The following is a 16,949-nucleotide window of genomic DNA, read 5'->3' as shown; positions in this document are numbered from 1 at the left end:
TGGAAGTGTTCGAGGCATGCGGCACTTGGGGATGAGGCTTAGAGGTGGTGCTAGGTTGACAGTTGGACTAGATGATGTTGAAGGTCTCTTCCAACCCTGATGATTCTGTGAGAAGTTAGGAACTCTAATTTATATTCTAGTAAAATCCAGTTGTTTTACATTCAAAAGCCTTTTTTGTGTCTTTTGAGGGGCTCTGAATATGGGAAGTTCGCCTGCTGAATTGGGACCTCATAAGACAAGAAAGCTTTCTTTACAAGACAGTTTCAGGCTTTTGGAGGGAGAAGTACCATAGAAAAGTGAAATAGTATTTATTGGACTGCTGAATATTCACTCAGGTCTAGAAACTCATTTCCTGTGCTCATTTGCAGCTTCTCCCTGTTGATGAGAGCCTTGCTGAATTCTGCAGAGATTGTAAGAAGCTAGTCCATGAAGGTATGCTCTTCTCCTACGTTTAGGCTGAATATAAGCAAAATCAGTGAAGATTCTGTTTGTCTTGGCTGCAGTGGAAGTATCTTCAGTCAACTAAATCACTAAAATTATCTTTTAGTTTTTGATCCCTTTTTGTCCCCACCTGTCTCTTTGTTGTATAGTTTCTAATGCTGAAGCAAAGGGTCTTTGGAGACAGGGCCACCTCTGCTGCTCCTGCATCTCTGGAGGTGGGCGGATCACTGCAGGGTGCTGCTACGGAGTGTTTTCCATCAACTCCAGGTCCCAGTGGGGCATATAATTCTCCATAAATGAAAAGTTAACTTTCTACGCTTTGTCCCAAAGAAACATACAATAGAAAATATGCAATATATGGTTCTCTTTCTTTTGATCCTTTTTTCCGTAGATAGTGCATGTCAAATTGAACTTGAATAGTCCCAGTGAGATCCAGTTTATTAGCACTAATAATTTTTATGTCTTATAGACATAAACCTCCCTTCTTGCTCATTTCTGAAGAAATCACTATGCTGAATTCCCAAAACATAGTCTGATCCTACACAGACATCAAGATCCTAGTAACTATATATGTTGTTTAAGTCAGTTGGAATTCTGGAAGTCTCTTAACACCCAAAATCAGTCATTAATTGTAAGTAACAATATTCATTTTTATTAATTATGGCTATAGAATTGTGTTGGATCCTTTCCATTTTTTAATGTTTTAGGCAATGCTCCATGATACTTTGACCAACATTGAGAAAAATGGCCTGTCTTTTTCTCAGACCAAATAAATTAATTTTTATGGAATGGAAGTGGAGGGTAGAACTGAATAAGCTAGTTGCAATGGAAATAGTCTTTCAAAACATTGGAAAAGTTAGACACTTGCAATAGCATGTGGTCTAATTTCCTGAACCTGTGAGAAAGGACGTGAATTATTATATAGCTTACTGCTGAACATATGCCTGATTCCTCATGTATGTAGAAAGCAAGGATGGAATACGTGTGTGAGTCAGGTCCAACCTTTCTCATTCTGTCTCTTACAAGATTAAAACCAAAGCAGACATTGTGGATGGCAGAAAGGCATGCCAAGAAGTGAGCCAGAGCAACTCAGAGTAGTCTAGATGCTTCTAAACTGGACTGGACAAGAAGAAAAGTGACTTTTGCTAACAGATACCTCTCTTAATTTGTCATTAGCTTTTACTCAGTTTTTAAAAAATTTTGTCAGAAGTTTTGGAATGATACTTTTTCAGTGTGTACCAAAATAGTCGGTGTGGTAATTTTGCATACGAACCATACTCACCCACTGTTCCTCTGGCATGGCAGTCTTTCTCCAATATTCCTGCACTGTTTTCACAGCATTTCCAAAGAGGTTTACTGAACCTTGATGTAGGGATGGAGTCAAAGATGGTGCAGTGGGTTTTTTGGAGGTTTTTTTTGGTTGGTTAGTTGGTTGATTGGTTTTGGGTTTTGTTGGTTTTGGTTTTGTTTTTTTTTATTTTCAGAGTGGTTTATTTGGTTTTTTGTTGGTTTTTTTTCTGTTTGGTTGGTTTTTTTAAGAAAGAAATGTATCTGTGAGTTTAAAACACAGAATTTTGGCTCTTTTACAGCCACATAAAGGTGGGACCCTGCAAACATGTTCAGTTTCCATCTAGGAAATGTAGTATACTCTCTATTCACATTCAATTTACTGCTTTTTCATGAAAGGTTTCTGGATTTCAGAGCCTGGTGGTGGGGTGACATTGAATACAAGATTGTGTAGCACTTTATAGAACTTTTCTTTTATTAGCAGCTCTATAATCATATTAAGTTAGACTGAAAATTTGAACTAATTCTTTCCCTTGAGGCCCAAGCTCTAATAATGGTAAAAATCTGTGAAATAAGATGAATACAATTCAATAATTATATTGATAAATAAAATGAAAATCAACTAATTGTGTCATTCAGCCAGTTGCCTGCCTCTGTTGTTGCTGCCTTTCTGCATCAGTGATTGCTAAACTTTTTCTGTCACACTTCAATAAATTTAATTGTGCAGAATAAATGAGCTAATTTTTGAAGTCACAGGCTCTGTTTGCAAGATAAGGATGATGATTTATTGACCTCTTTCTGACTCCATAAGAATGTCACTCTCCTTTTTACTGACAACCATAAGAAGGGGTTTTGTCCCTCTTCACCCAGCATCTTGCTAAATCCTACTTTGTATATTTACCTTCCCATCTCGTTTTCTTCAAGTCACATAATACACCACAATAGACCAGAGATCCCTGCTTCAGTTAGTGGCTATACAGACTGTTACAAATGATTACCAGAACTTAAGGCTATTTTCTTCTAATGATAATTTCATTCTCTGGATTTTGGAAGAGTAGGGGCTAACAGGAAGTATAAGAAAAAGGGCATAGATAAATACCTGGTTTTTTTTCTGGAAGCTATGTTCTAATCTCAGTCATAATTCTGTGAGTTCTTCCACCCTACCAGGATGGACACTCACTCCAGTGCTCATTCACAATGGTTGTTTGACTGTGAACACAGGAAAAAGGCTGATACTAGGCATTGGGCACGCTTCATGAAAAATTGTCTGCTTTTTAAACTTTTGTTTCTGTTTCTTGGGCTTTGTGTTTAGATACTGAGGAGAAGATGATACTATCTTGACTGTTGTTACTGTTGCAATTTTGACAGCAGGGGGGTTGTTAAACAGACATAAAAAGGTAGGAGTGAATAGGCCGCACCCATTCTTTCCCACCTCTTTGATTTTCTTTGTGAGTTAGAAGGCTTTTCGGAAAAACATTTGTATGACAGCCACAAGACTACCCTTTATCATAAGGCTGGATATTTTGTTCAGTTCTTTAAATTAAAACCACGAAATAACCTATATGCACATGAAAAGGAGTGATTAGATACTGTGGTACAGTTACAATACAACTCTATCTCTGTTACAACAGACAAATCAATTGTCATGCTGTAGCAATATGATCCTTGAATCAAAAATCTTGGTAATCTTTTGAGTCACTAAATCTCTTTAGAGAAAAATAAGACCAGCAGCAACGCATCAACTATGTCAAAAAAAATGCTCTCGAAGTTCTGACTCCCTGTCTCTGTCAAATAAACCCAATAAATGAGAAGGATGGAGGGATGGAGACACCTTCTTCATATTATTAAATGACTGCCTACTGAGGTGCATTGGGCTACGCAAACCAAACAGTATTCCATCTCAGTGATTACTATGTTTGTTCTTCACAGTGTGATTGAATCAGCTACTCTTTGACTAGCATCAGTTAGGCAACACAGCAGGTCAAATACATAGGGAAGCTAGCTAGACATTGACAAACCTGGCCTCCTGGAAGTGAACAGCAGAAGACTTTTTATGAAGCCCGGATTTCAGCCAAGCACCTTGAACACAAACTGTGAGAAACCTTTTTCTCATGTTTTAGTTGTTATATTGGACCTCCTTTTACTGTAATTTTCTTCTAAAGAAGACTTATAACCTCCTAAATATTTCCTGTCAGGTGTTGGCTAGGTGAAATGCATCCTAGGGAATTGCAGCTGGAGGAATCACAACATCCCACATACAGAGCAGTCCAAATTTCTGCCAAATTCTTCACTGTGTCTTTAACTCAAACTACTTGTGCTCTTTGTGATTGATGCTTGTAGCAAAAGGCAGACCTAACCCAGGAAAATCTTCTGCATCGTAGCACTGCATTCCTTCAAACAAAACCTTATGCCTGATTTAACAGCCTGCCTGGGAGCTCTACACAAACCTAATACAGACAGCCTTTGCCAGTTTTTGCTTTTTTTGGTGGTAGTTGCTGTTCCTGCCCGTTTTCACTGTGTAGTTGGTGTTTGTTCCCTGGTTGCTGTGGGTCGCTTAATTTACACTATCTCGGGAACCTGTCAAACTGCACTGGAGTGATTACATTGATTTTGGGGGAGTCTTGAAAGTAAATTAAACCTGAACAAAACTTACTCTTTAGCAAAGAAAGCTTTGCCAATTTTAAGAGGATAAAATTCCACCAGCATGTAATGTTTTATTGGGCTGTAGTGAAATACTTTGGAGAAAGATTTCCAGTTCATAAAACAATTCCAAAACATTGATTGACCTTCTGTTTTGTGGGCCATTATAATTTTTTCTTTGTAAACCAAGTTCCAATTGTCCTGCAGATTTCTTTCACCAAGAACAAGAAGATAAAGTTTTTACTGAACCTTGGACATTGTGGGAGGTACAGGAGATTTCTGAAAATGCTAAGTCTGATTCAGATCAACATTCCTAAAGCCATGGCTTCCACTGAAGGAGGTCTCTTCCTCAGAAAGGAAGAGGAAAGCCAGTAGTCTCACAATAAAAGTAATGCTAATTTTGCAGTTCAGATTTTTTTTTCTGCTGTGACCTTTGCCAGATTTTAAATTGTAAGTAGAGGAATAGAACATGTTTTCTAGTTAATCTGAATTGAACATATTCATCATGCTTCGTAAATTGTAACAGAGAGCTGCCTTTCTTTATCCTTTTCTGTTTGTTTTCTGATTGTGTGGATATGACTGAGTGTTGCTGGTCTGCTCTGGAAATGATTTGGCAAAATGCCACCTGCTTGTCACTCTAAATCTGATTTACAGAGTAGCTGAAGGGTACAAGCTTTGGTGAAGTAATTTGCCCATAGATGAAAGCAAAGTTAGGCAAATAAGGGCCCTTCATGAAAGAAAGCCTATCTTCCTTGTTGCTGAATGTAGAAGCTGAACTTCCCAGGTGTGGAGATAAACCAGAACTAAGTACAGAGATAAGACTTCATACTGCCTGGCTCAGTGTTGGTATCTTTTTAAAATACCAGGCATTCGATTCATTCTGCGGAAGACATGGAAACCAGCCCCATTGTTCAGGCAATGCATGGCTAAGGTTATATTTAAGATGTTTCTGTATTCTTTGATGTTTGAAAACTAAGCTGGCAATAACAATACCATCCAGCTATGTAAAAATGGGGAGCTTGAGGATCTATCCAAGCCCAAGTGAAAACAAATAGAAAACAGTGTTTGGAGACAGGAGAGACAGGAACCATTCGCTGTCCATGACTCACTTGGGTCCCTATGTTGCCAGGCCTCTTCCAGTCTCCAGGACAGACCTAATATGATTAGATCACAGCATCCCCTATTTCACAAAATATGCTTACTGCAAGGCACTTGTTTCCAGTTAGGATTTTTTTTAATATGTTGTGGTTTTGAGACTGACTTGGAATATTTTATATAACATCAGCCACTGTGCAGATTTGTGTATTGTACTGTAATTACTTAAATAGGGGATTTTGTATGCTACAGCCAGTGATTCATGAACTGCAGGGTATCTGCAAAAACAGGCTTTCATTGGGATTATGGGATGTAAAATGCTTGAAGGTTTTTGCCTTTGATAGCAGACCTGCCATTGCATCCACACAGGGTTTGTCTTATAAATTGTATTAGTGCTGATAACTTCCCTCCCCCAGTTCCTTACTATTCTGAAGTGTTTTGAAAGAAAACTTGTTCTATGTGAATGATTGCTGTGGCAATCATTAAAGCATATGTTCAGCATGCTTGTTGTTGACCATGAAGTGTAACAGAAAAGTTGAAAAGGTCCTTCAGAGAGGACTTAATATTGTGAAATTTGCAATAACGTGATTTCTAACTAGAAATAAGGGAACTGTGGAGAGTGTGGGGAAAAGAGCATAGTCAGATGTTCTCAATGTCTTCAAGGGGGTCACTTATCTTCCATTGGTTTATGGTTATGTAGCTAAGTCTCCTACCCGCTTTTGGAAATAGTCTCAGCCACTGGAGAAAATGGAGCTACTGATTGATTTAAGGCATTGTCTAACTTGGCATATCAAATTATTTCAAGCCCACAAGAAGGAGGAGGACATGCTGATGACAGCATGTTCGTGCCTGCATATTCAACCAATGTGTTAGACTAGGAATCTGTGCCAGACACAGGTAAGTCCAAAGATTTTTCCTTTTGTGACATCCAGCAGGAGCGAGGCAAGGGGAATCATAAATATTATGATAATGGTTTGCTGCCTGATAAAAAAACCCCTAATTTGTCCAGGGGATAGAAGGTTTCTGGTGAAATTTCCTTGCTGACTTTTCTGTCAGCCCATTTCTAAATGTCTTCATGTTTCATGTCATAAAGACAGAAACAGAGTTGTTTTGTAGTTATTCGTGAGTTTTAATTATAGCAGGCACAGAATTTCAGACATGTCGATGCTTGTTTTTATATTGGGACCCAAATGGTTGCATTTTCTTTCCAGGGGATGTGAAAGATCATTTTCTTAGTCATATTTCTCTCAGATCCAGAGCTGTGCAGACAAAAACAAAACAAAAAAACCTCCCTTACTGCTATTAAATCCCTTCCTTCTGAAGTCATCACAGCTCAGGTAAGGCAGTTCAGTAGAGAGCAAATGCAAGTTAGGGTATGTAAAATTACAGTGCATATTTGGTGCCCACAAGATTCTTTACTGACTTTTATTGCCATGTATAAGGGTTACATCAGACATTAGCAGCAAGAAAATCCAGGGCCTCCTGATATCCACCCTTATTCACATTTGACTGTGCCTGTTTCTGGCTGCCTAGCATGCAGCAGGTTGCTTGCTGTTTTAAAAACTCACTAAAAATAGGAGGTGTACCAAGCAGTGAATGTATACATATACTGTATATATACTGCTTATATACAGACAGAGCTATATGTCCTTGACAGAAGTCCTCTGTTCAGCAGAGGTTCTTTGGATTAGGTGCTTTCTAAGGGTTTGGTTTTCGTTTTAAAGCCCTGTGTGCTTCCACTCTCATCATTCTCAGCTCTATTTTACAGCACTTGGCCATGTAAAGCAATGCTCCCAAACAGGGCATTGGAGGACTCTCAGCCCAGCAAAGCAGCAGGTAGAGCAGAGCTCATTACCACTGTTTTCCATATGTTCCTCTCTATGGGGGCCTGACTGGACCTCGACCTGAGGAAGATGCAGAATGGAAACTTAATGGAGAAGCGAGTCTTGCCCCCAGATATATGAAGCAGCCAAACTCTTTTGTTCTCATTCTCTCTGTTCTGGGTGGCAGAGTGTGTGTGCATGCGTGTGTGTGTGTATCAGTGGCAGCACATTCCTTCCTTGCTCTGCTAGTCCCAAAAACACATCTATTGCTCAGCATTAATCTACACCCCTTCCAAAGAACCATCTCCTATTTTGTCTTCCCTCCCCCCCCCCTTTAAGTTAGTTCACATTGATTAATCATTTTAAAAATGTTTAGGGCTGGGATTGTGAAACCTTTGCTGGCAAAAATTTTTCCCCTGGAGTCAAGGAGACTACTCATTAGCATGACTACTTGCCAGCATGAGGGAGGGATTCACAATCTGGACATTTGTAGTTTTAAAAATATGTCTCTATTTAGCTGATTTGAGCAGCTGAACATGGCTAGTTATGGAAATCAGGCTGTCACATTCGGGTGTTTTACTTCAGAGTGCATCTTTGCTGAAGTAAGGTACTTTTACATAACACACACAGATATTTAAACAGTAGTTTAGTTATATGATTGGTGTCTTCAGTCTTATTTACAAGCATTGTGTGATACCCAGCATAAACAAAATGCTTTGTTGATAAATCTCATCTCTATACCCCCTTAGTTTACACACAGTACAAAAATGTATGTGGGTCAGTATTGACAGGAAAGCCATTATGGGTCACTTATGCCAATCTCTTGGATGCAGGTAGTGCTTGCAGGACACCTGGTTTTGAGCCCAGTGGGTGGAGGGAGAAGGTGAGGAGCTGGGTACTGTTGTGTCTGTAGGACATGAAGATGGCATAGCTGTACCTCTTGTCCCTGCTTGCAAGAAACAAAACTCTGAGGAAAGAAATCTGGCTCTGTGACAGAAAACCCTGTGCTTTATATTACAATGTTTCCCTACTGTGAGTCAGTCACTCCCCCTTTTTTTTCTGAGGACAAGTGAAACAATCCTGCCTCTGCTCTGCATGGCTAACAGCAGCAGTGACCTTCAGGCTTGCCACTTAAAAGTGGTGTGGGATCATCCCACTGAAATTTAAAAACACCCTTATCTTTCCCTTTCTCTCCTGCTTCTCCACCCCACTCTGCTCCGTTGCTCCTCTGTGTGCAGCACAGCCATCAAGTCTCAGTGCTGGGCTGCGGGAACTCAGGAGTTCCCTCTTCTTTCTGCCTCTCCCTCCACCTTGCACAAAGCTAACAGGGGGATTTTTCACCTCCTCACTTTCCTGTTTCCTCTTTGATTAACTTTGGACCAGATGGCTGGTCCCCAATCTCTCAGCATGCATTTGACTGACAGGAGCCTTTGATAAACCTCATAAGAATGAAGTCATCTTCAGGTCACCTCCTCTGCCTGGCCTTTAGCATCCCGCACATACCACCATTATCTGCTGAATAGGAGACAAAGGAAATTAGCTCCAATTCCCTATCATCCCTATTATTTTCACACTGATTTAAACAATGAGGCAATGAGATGCCCTTCACTTTCCTTGGAAAGGTACAAATGTCAGCTGTTAAGAAATGCAAACAAGAGGTTTCCCATGTTAATGGATGGGCTTCTTTGTAAAGCTGTGAAGTGGTAAAGTGGATTTATTCACAATCTGCCTGGAAAATGCTTAACACACTCCTAAACAAATTCTTTAACGACTTTTATTTTATACACAATGTAGAATGCTTGAGAAGTCTCATTGTTTTGGTCTGGATATATAAAATGAGGTGATATACCGTTCTGTTGTTTTTTCCATATGCAGTTATCAGAGCTGCATTTGAGACAGTCCTGAACTGAAATCTTGGAATATGAATTCCTTGATATACAAAAAGGCTGTATATGAACCTGAGTACTGAGATGCAGAAAACTACCTTCAGTTTCAAGTGAGAAAAGAAATTTGGATACTCTGGACAGAGGGGAAAAAAACCAACATGAATCAGAATTGCATCTCTCCAGAGATTTGTAAGTAGTTGCCTCACATCCATTTGGCTATAACATCTTATCTGAGAAGAGAAATAACAATACACCTTAAGAATTGTTGCCCCAGGGGCATTTTAAGGCAGGCATGCTAGAAAATATCTGTAAAAAATATTTATTTTGATTAATTTCTTTCCCAAGGTTGAGGTCTTCTACTAGAGTTGGTTTAACTGTCAGTTAATTCTGGTTTTTTGGCAACTGAAAGTATCTGGATGATGGGGTACTTGCATGAAAACATTTTCCAGATCACTGGCATGCCCACATATATTGCAGGAGATTAAAACATCAATGATCCTCAAACTAATTCTTGGGAGAACTGGTCTATAAGCTGGGCTTCACATTAAAATATAACTTTTTTTTCTTCTTTGCTTCCTCTCTCTAGTAAAGCTGTCAGCATCTTGCCTCCAAAACAGTGGTCTCTACAGAGTCATCTCCTGACGTACAGTTGAAAAGCACCACACAAGAACGTATCTATATACTCCACAGAGCAGAGATCATGCTGAGAGCTGGAAACTGTAAGCTGTATTCCTCTTGCCTACTATGAAACATGGGAGCAATGATAGCACATCAGGTCAAGAGACTGGCGAGCAGTTCTGTCCACCTCGCCAAGTTGCTAGACTTTGGCCTCCTGTGAAGTCAGTGGAATGAAAAATCATCTTGGTACCCAAGGTAGGCATGTAGAGAAATCGGTCCTGCCTACTTGATGCATTGTGACTCCCACTCTCCAAAGGTAGAAGCCTGAATCACTCCTTGGTTATTGACCTTAGATACCACTGTATTGGGGTTTTCTCAATTAGACTCTTACACTGGGCAGCCTGAATGTGGTGGCACTGGAAGTAATGATCTGTGAAGACCTCTCTGTTGTTTTAGAGTCCTAGGTAAGTTTGGCACTTACCTTTAGCCACTGAAAGAGGCTGGTCTTTTTCTTCACAGTGTTATCACAAGTACCTTACTTCACCAGTGGCTGAGAGAATTCAGATGATGGGTTGTCCAGGCTGATTCACGCTTTTGGGAACCTCCAACTAGCCTTCACCATGAACTCAGTGTCTAGAGAAAGGTTGCAGAACTGGAGCATAAGCGGACATCTACCTTTTAAATAAAGACCCTCTCCATATGAATTCAAACATACTCTTGCTGCTGACAAAGGATGTTAATATTGAAGTCAGGTAACACCTTTATTTTTTTTCTTTGGGACAGTCTTTTTTTACAACTTCCCTTACTAGTATAAGAAGATCCATACTGTGGCACTACAGTAAAAGATTCCCATCCTAAACTGGGTATATAAACTCAACAGAAGTCGACTAGTTGAGAGAGGGCTTGAGAAAAGGGAGTTAAGCCTAATTAAAGTATTAATTCTTCAATCATTCCTGCAAAAATCAAAATAAATGTTTGCTCTTTTGGTTTTCCCCATCTAAAAAGCTTCCAGTGTGGCCTGTACCATTAAAGGATTACAGCTCCTTTGCAATTATGCTGTGTTCCTCTTTCCTCTCAATTCTGTCTTAGGGTGTTGAATCTTAAATCACCAAGATTTTGTTGGTGTGACAATAAAAGAATGATCTTCTGACAGCTCTTGAGAACCTGCAGTTCATGTTGCTTTTTGAAGTACTTGAATAGCTAACATGAAAGGCCAGATGCTTGATTCCATTTGTCAAATCTCCCCTTCTGTATATTGTGGTGTTTCAATCTTGACCATGACTGTCACCAAGTTGCTTTTTTGCTTACTCCTTGACAGTCAACCGCCAGCCAGTCAACTGATTGAAGATGGGCCCTAGGCTTATCTAACCAGAACATGGCACAGAAACAGATGGCTTCTGCTCCTGATCAGCAGCCTGGGTAGTATTTTTAAGACTTCTAAAGGCACTTTTGCACTGGTAAGGGTGGGAAGCTCTTCGCATTTCCATACATTCTGCTGCACACTTTCTGATCGAAATCTGGAGGAGGAATTGAACTTCTGGCAGCAGTTATGAACTTGGCAGCCAGTCAGTTTCTTTTAAGGACCCTGCTGTGTCAGGGTACAGATCAAGGTGCAAAAACAACCCTCTGAAAAGTTTATTTTCCTTAGATAGAGAAGACTGAGTTGTATGGAGCCAACCTATGGCGGGGATTGAAAACGGCCTGCAGTACTAAGTATGTTTTTTTTGAGCACCATTCTCGCCCTAATTTGTTTTTCACATACAGCCTGTCTCTGCTTGAGGTGTTTGACTGTCCATGTCTTCAGATGAATGGACACATCAAAAAGATGGACCGATATACTGGCATCAACACAGTTTTACTTTGGTCACTTTACTTTACAAATCAATCTGAAGAAGCGAGAACATAGCAAAACCTCTAATCTCAAGGTTTTGACTTTCTGGGGTTTTTAAGCAGAAATATTAGCTATCTGCAATTCAAAGAGAGGGGCTGAGGGTGGGGGGCTTACGCTTCCCATTTTGTTTTTAAGAAGGTCACAGTGAAAGCTTGTGATTGAATATTTTGCATGGAACTGCCTATGACAAAGACAAAGATGAGGGGTTTGTCAGAGTGCTGTGAAAAGAGAGAGAGGGAAAGATCTTTGTTAGATTTTTAAGGTATATTTGAAAGAATGAAATAAAAAAATGCTTTCAAATCCTCAGGGACTTTCCAATTTATCAAGAAAGACACATTCTTCCTAATGAAAGGTTACTGACCTTCATGAATGTGACAGTTCAATTACAGCCCATTCATATGCAGAGCAGTGGTTGATAAAGGATTTACGAAATGTGACTAGCATAGCAAAAAAAAAAAAAGAGGGGAGGAAATGTCTAGAAAATTATTTTTTATTGTGGAGCAAGAAATATAAATAAGATTCAGTCAGGTAGTAGAACCTTTTCTTCTCTGGCCCAGCAACCCATTAGATTTGCTTCAGTGAATACATTGACTTTTTCCTCTTCTTTTTCTACTAATATTTCTGTCTTTTTAATCCTCTGAACTACTAAACCTAACAAATCATAAAGCCCTTGGGGTGCTGAGATGCAGGGTTTCAAACATTTTTTCCCTCTGACTGGCAGAGAAAGCTGGAATGTGTCCTAATGTTTTTTTAAGTGCTTGACTAGCATTTAAACTCTTAAATGGATGGAAAGTTAAAGCAGCAGCAAATGCACATGCACATACACGTACCCCCCCCTTCCTTTTCCTTCCACCTTCTCCTCCCCCTGCTTCCCCCCCACACACCGAGCTTGGCCTCTCCAGGGCTGTTAATAGCCAAAGCAGATATTGGCTAGACTCTCTGGAGCCAGCCTTCAGCCAATGGAGGGTGACACCTGTGAGCTGATGTTTGTTGAACTCCTCCAGGTGTAGGAAAGATGCTTAAATTGACATAAGGCAGGAGCTGTGAAAACAGGCGTGTCACCCATACATACAGCTCCCTGGAAGGTCCCAAGGCCAAGTTGTTGCAAAACAACTAGAAAGAAAGGAAGAAAGAAAAATTTTTCACTTGCTTTGAAATAATTCCAGATTATCTGTTTATCTATCTGCACGTGCACACACTCATGGATCTAGGCAGATGTGCACTGTGTTCGCGTGAAGTATGCATAGAAAATAACATGAGGCATACGACCCTACGTAGTACAAACCCTTCTTGTGTTTTAAGGCGATAGCAGGCTGAGCCGTTATGGAGTTAGATGAGGACAATCCTTTGCTTAGTGTTAACTCTCACAGGTGGTCCCAGATGGAACTGCTGTAGTGGAAGTTTGAGTGTTCACTTATATTTACGTTAGGTCAGGGTTCTATGGAAGGCATTGTCTTCCTGGGAGCAGCAAACAGCTTCTCGAGTTTAACCAAGTGCTCGAATTCAAGTGCAATCAGGTGGATGTGAAGAAGTGCTAAACCTGCCTGAGGAAGTCAGAGCCAAAAGATGCTTCCTTGACCTTCACTCAGTATCTGTGAAATGGCATGTGTGTTTCTGAGAAATGAGAAACTTGGTTAATTGGCACTAGCACTGCCCAGGTGTAGGGCTGAGATTTTCTCCACTGCTCAGGTAGGAAAGAGCTGCACGGTTGGACACTGTGAGATCTTCATTCTTCCTAGTGGAGCAACTGCAGGGAGAAGAAGCCACTGAAGAATATTTTCTATTTCTGTTATGACTGATTATGGTTTCTGGGAAACCAAAACCCTTTTCACTACTTCAAGCTGCTGCACTAGCTATCTGTTCTCCCTGCCTCATTGCCTTCTCTGGGTAAATTTCAAGCCCTATCCCTAGTGGATATCTTGAGCACTTTGCTTACTGGGTGCTGTTTGGAGGTCCTGTGGTTTTTCATCAGCAATCATTCATTGATACCAACTGCTTTGTGGTCTCTCAGCCTCTGTTGGCTCATTCAGGTTCAGGTGATCATTGTAGAGGAAAGAACACTTGTCCTTAGTCTAATTTAGATCAAGGGCTGGCATGGAACTGGCTTTTGCAGCACTGAATAATAATGTTTCATAGCAATGTATACAAATAAAATAATCAATCTGTCTTTATTGGTTCTTTCAGATGACTTTGGAACGCGTAATTGTAAGATATTGAATTATGGAAATCATGATAGTAATTACGGGGATCACTTTGGAATGCTCATATTCTTACTTCTCTTTTGAGCAAAAGTTTATCTGATCTTTTTTAAGGGCTTTTTAAAGTATAATACTTTTTTCTCCCTTTTGTTTGGTACCTTCCTGAGACTTTCAAGAAGATGTTAGGAGGCCCCAAGAGGAATGAATCCAATAGATTTCCACAGGATCTGTTTCCAAGAAATCTATTGATGCAGTGCATTGGTCATCTTGGTCATCCTGAATTTTTTTGTGTGCTTCTTGCTTTTTCTGCAGCCCAGACTGCACCAGAAGCTCTGGGCAAGTTCTGACAAAGAAACGACCATCTCCCCTGCCATATGCAGCTTTTAGCTGTCTCATATGGTGGCAAGATTAGAATCAAGGCCCTTCAAGCACTGGAGAGGAGTTTCCTAGTAGTATGCTCACCACTTGCTTTTAATGTTGAAAAGAAAAACAAGATAAAGGGATGTAATTTTTAAGTCCAGAAAACTTGTTTGGAGTCTGTCTGTGCTGTTAGATTCATTGTAGGTAGGGTCCCCATCCAGCAGAAGAGATAAACACTGAAGTTGGAATATTATTTTGTCTGAACTGAGGACTGAAACAGCTAAATGTACACATGGAGAAAGTACAAGAACTAATCCATGCATATTCTATGAAATTCCCTATGTCATTCCTCAAATATGTTTTCTACAACTTGCTGTAGTCTATTTGGACTATGATATGATATAAAGGGTTTACCAGGATTTATCTGGGCTAACCTTTGTACAGTGTTTTGTCTTTGCCTGTTGTACATAATGCATGCCATCTAGGGGTTTTTTTGCCTGTAAGATCCACAAAACAAGACGGTAAAATATTTGTCACAGAAAGACTTATTTTTCACCAGTAGTGAAATGTATTTGATTTATTTACAATGGCCAGTGGTCAATTTGATAAACTCTGATTTTTAGATACCTCAATTTTCACAACAGATTTTATTATTCAAAGTCAATTAAAAGCCGCCTGTACTGAATGCAAAATAATAATTGTCAGTAGCAGCATCATGAGAACCTTTCTGACGACATTTGCTTTGCAGAAAAATAAAGACTTTGTTTTCTGCTTACACTTAATTGGCAAGGTTCCTTTAAAGTTTACTCTTGGCCCTGAGACTTGGGAGTGCAGTCAGGCATGTGGCTGAGAGCAGTCCTAATAGGCAGGCTGCATAACCTCACCAGCTAAAGCTCACAGGCTATGAGGAGGTTGTTCACCAGGGGAAAAACACAGTCTGCTGCCGCTCAAGCTAGCATGAACTTTACATACTGCATGCCTTGCAGATTGATTAAAAACGTAGTCATCCTTAAAGGCAAACCACCTAAGGACTTAAAGTAAGTCACAAATACAAAGATGGTTTTATGTAGTATACTTTTATATGACGGACTCTTTTGGGATGAAGACTTTGTTTGCAGTCAGTGCAAGTTGGTTGGTGACTCCTGTTAGCTTGCTGGTTGAGGCAGGTTCTCCTGAATCAGTTCACATGGAAACAAAACGGCACCTGAGCAAACATTGGAAGGTGGGGGAAGAATTGCTTTCAGTTCACAGCCACAAAAGTTAGAGTGACTTATGCATGTTCCAATAGGGAAAACTTTCTCTCGTGGCCAATTTTTTGATAAGATATGGCAGGAATTAATTTTAATGGGGCTAGTAAACATGAATTATTGTATGGCTGGCCTCCTTCTAGCTTGATTTAGAGGTGTATCTGGAGGAAAAATATCAATCAGACTTTGTCTCTCATTTGCTCTGATGCCCTCAGTCAACTAGTATGAGATAGCACAGAGGAAAACATTTGTATATACACCCTCTAGATAACAAAAGCAAAGGGATGTATGCGGCAGTCGATGTGCATCTTGTAGTAAGCTTAATGGTTTGTAGCTGCAGCTTCAACTCAGCTTGGAAAGCATTAGGAACTGAAGAACAGGTCAGTGTGAAATAGCACATTGTGGCCAGCCCAGCAAAACAGCCTCTGAGGGAGTACTCATACCATTGCTAGTCACTGGATCAAACTGGTGATAGATTTCCTTGTGTGAAGTAAGGAGGTGGGGAGTGGGGGAAGGTTCCTTTTCCAAGTAGGTGTGATGCAATACCACTGTGTCCTGGCAGTCCTCTTTTCACTTCAGCAGAAGACTTCAATATGGGTGTAAATTCTTTCAGGTGCTGCTCATTAAAACTGTGGGGCACAGCAAGCTGACTGTCTTGTTAGAGTAGAGACCACTTTGTCTAATGTCTCACAACATACTGATAGTAAGAACTGGATCCAGACAAGGCAATGTTGGCTCATATCCACAAAATGTTACAACTATATTTGTATATATGTCAAACTTGAAGTATTTAAACAGACCCCAATTTTGATGTATCAAAGTGTCTAGAAAACACATTTCTTCAAAAGAGCCTTTTCTACTTTGGAAGAAGCAAGAAAAATAGTAACAGGCAAGATATATTACAAAATCTGGGCTTCAATCCAGGAAAAGCACAAGTTTTCAAGATCTTCACATTTTTACATTATGGTCTATATTGAGGTCAAACCTTTTTAAGGTGCAGATTTTTTCTTCTGGGTACTTGAAGAGGAAACAATGTGGGTTCATTTCCGTTTTGTTTCTTTATGGTGTGTAATGGAATCCTGTGTTACTTGTTTTTTAAAAGGCTGTGGCTTCTTTTTTATTGTTGGGTTCTATTCTTGTCTTCTGGTTTGCAATGAGTCTTGATGGTGTTCTTAATGTCAAGAATTGTGGATCCCCTCTTGAAAAGGAAGGGTACTGAAATTTTCGCAGATTTTCTCCAGCATGCTTTTTTAGCAGTTAAAGAAAGCCTGCAAAAGCTGGAAACTTCTGAGTGTTTGCTCATCCAGAACAGGTTTTGTGCTTGTTGTATCTCATAACCCTAAAAGTTTCCCTACACTCTCACTATAGCAATGAGATAAATAAAGCATAAATTGCTATTGTCAGAAAGAAGGCATTGGAAAAATATCTCAAAACTCATATTAATAAAGATAAAAAAAGCTGAA

The 16,949-nt window shown here is 39.9% G+C and overlaps 1 long non-coding RNA gene across 1 annotated transcript; it reads left to right on the top strand.

Moving 5' to 3' along the window:
* The first annotated feature begins 1,933 nt into the window (after window positions 1-1,933).
* Window positions 1,934-16,118, top strand: LOC135419329 (uncharacterized). Its single transcript, XR_010432926.1, has 3 exons — window positions 1,934-9,361; window positions 9,764-10,045; window positions 10,310-16,118. It is a non-coding gene; the product is annotated as an uncharacterized LOC135419329 (long non-coding RNA).
* Window positions 16,119-16,949: the final 831 nt, after the last annotated feature.

This window comes from Pseudopipra pipra, chromosome 1 (assembly GCF_036250125.1).
Source record: "Pseudopipra pipra isolate bDixPip1 chromosome 1, bDixPip1.hap1, whole genome shotgun sequence".
NCBI lineage: Eukaryota > Metazoa > Chordata > Aves > Passeriformes > Pipridae > Pseudopipra > Pseudopipra pipra.
This window is presented reverse-complemented; position numbering and strand designations above follow the sequence as displayed.